Below are 2,335 nucleotides of genomic sequence, written 5' to 3' on the forward strand. Positions count from 1 at the left end.
CAGGAGTGGAGATCCCTGGGACCATCAAGTGAGAAAAATGGAGAGCAGGACCCTACCCAGAGAGGCAGTGACATCAGGGAAGGAGACAGAGACAATGATGTGGACAGATGGAGTGGCTAGGGACACTGGACTCAGGGAGGGAGAAGGACTGTGTGCTGGCGGCCGGGGCGGGGGGAGGAGGGGAGTGGCAGTCCTGTATGGTGTACCCTTTAGTTGTTTGATGATGCATGGAGGAGATTGTAATCATTGCAATGAAATGAAATATGATAGGATAAGTATAGAGTTGATGTTTTCCCATGTAAACCTCACAATAAAAACTTAAAAAAAAAAAAAAAAATTATGCTCATTACACCTTTGGCGAAGGTTCACCTAACAGGAGTTTCAAACTTAAATCTGGCTCAGCCACCTGGATTCTCTTTTTGGACTGAGTTGTTCCAAGATCATAAGGATAATGACCAAATGGCTAAGTGCATCTCATGTAGATCAAAATATTTTATTTCTGTAAGATTTATAAAATGACCTTGTCCCTTTAGCAGCCTGCCTCTTTTGGATATAAAATTTAAGTGCAAGTTGGGGATGATTGGGAAGAAGAGTAAAGTTAAAGCTACTGAAATTGAACACAATGATTTTCTTTTGTCATTCCTTGTCTCCCTTCTCCCTCTCATTTTTTAGTTTTTATTTTTATGGAGAGTAACAAACATCAATATAAATCAAGAAATGTTGAAGTTGTCAAAGACTTCATTTTGATCAGATCAACATCAACACTCATGTTGAGAATTTTTTTTGTTTTCTTTACATTGAGTTGCAACCCATACTGAAAGCTGTGGTCTTTGATCTTCAACAGTAAGTATTTTAAGTCCTCTTCGCTTTTAGCAAGCAAGGTTGTGTCATCTGCATATCGCAGGTTGTTAATGAGTTTTCCTCCAACCCTGATGCCACATTTTTCTTCATATAACCCAGCTTCTTGCATTATTTGCTCAGTATATAGATTGAATAAGTATGGTGAAAAAATACAAGCCTGTCGTACACCTTTCCTGATTTTAAACCATTCAATGTTCCCATGTTTTGTTTGAACACCAAGTCTCCAGAGAAATGAGAGTAAAGGACAAAGAAGCAAACAAACCAAAAAGGAAATATGGGATTCCATACAGAAATCTAACAAAGTTATTAAAAACCCAGAATGCCATCACAGCAATAAAGTCCACAGAAACTATTTTCCAAGAGATAATCAGAGAGAATTTCCCAAAATTGAACACAGAACTAACCCTGCAAATACAGGAAGTTACAGAGAACCAATCAAGAAAGACACAAAAATTCTTGAAAACCAAAGTCAAGGAAAAATTTCTGAAAGCAGCCAGAGAAAAACTCAAAATAACATAAAAAAGAATCTTTCATAAAAACTGGTGTGGGTTTATTACCAGAAACTCTAGAGGCCAGGAGACAGTGGAGAAACAAATATTAAAAAGTGAACAAAAACAGTTGCCAACTAGGACTCATTTACTCAGCAAAGCTGTCATTCAGAAACAAGGAGGAAATCAATACCTTGCCAAACAAACAAAAGCTATGGGAATTTGCCACTACCAGACCTGCTTTGCAAGTACTAATTAAGGGAGTACTCCAAATGGAAAGGCAAGAGCCCTAAATAAATACTTCTATGTATACACAGGAAAAAATTTTAAAAAGATAGAAATCTCTAAAAAATGCAACAAAAGCAACCATAAAGACCAAGATGTAAAATATTTTCTAAGAATGGACTCAATAATAAAATATCACAAACAATACAACATCAAGTTTTAAAAATTAGCACAAAGTAAATTGATCAAATATAGGTTGTATATTGATGTTTTTGGAGCACACCAACAGAAAAGGAGGATGGAGAAGCATAACATGAATACATTAATTATGTACAGGTTGTATGTAGTTGTTGTTTGAGAAGCTGGATTATATGAGAAAGAATGTGGCATCAAAATTGGATGAAGACTCATTAACTACCTGATATTTGCAGATGAAGCAACTTTGCTTGCTGGAAAGGAAGAGGACTTAAAATACTTACTGATGAATATCAAAGACTACACCCTTCAATACGGATTGCACCAATAAAGAAAACAACAATCAAAACTGTACCAATAAACCTAACAAAAGAAGAAATTGATCATGTCATCAAAAACCTCCCAACCAAAAGAAGTCCAGGCCCACATGGCTTCACTGGTGAGTTCTACCAACGAAAGAAAAGAGGGAGAAGACAGAAATAACATGCATTAGAAACTACATGGTCAATGTCAGGAAAGAGCCAAAGGAAATCAAAAGGATAATAACAGAATACTATGAAGAGTTG

Source organism: Chrysochloris asiatica, unplaced genomic scaffold, assembly GCF_000296735.1.
Source record: "Chrysochloris asiatica unplaced genomic scaffold, ChrAsi1.0 scaffold00005, whole genome shotgun sequence".
In the NCBI taxonomy this organism is placed as follows: Eukaryota; Metazoa; Chordata; class Mammalia; order Afrosoricida; family Chrysochloridae; genus Chrysochloris; species Chrysochloris asiatica.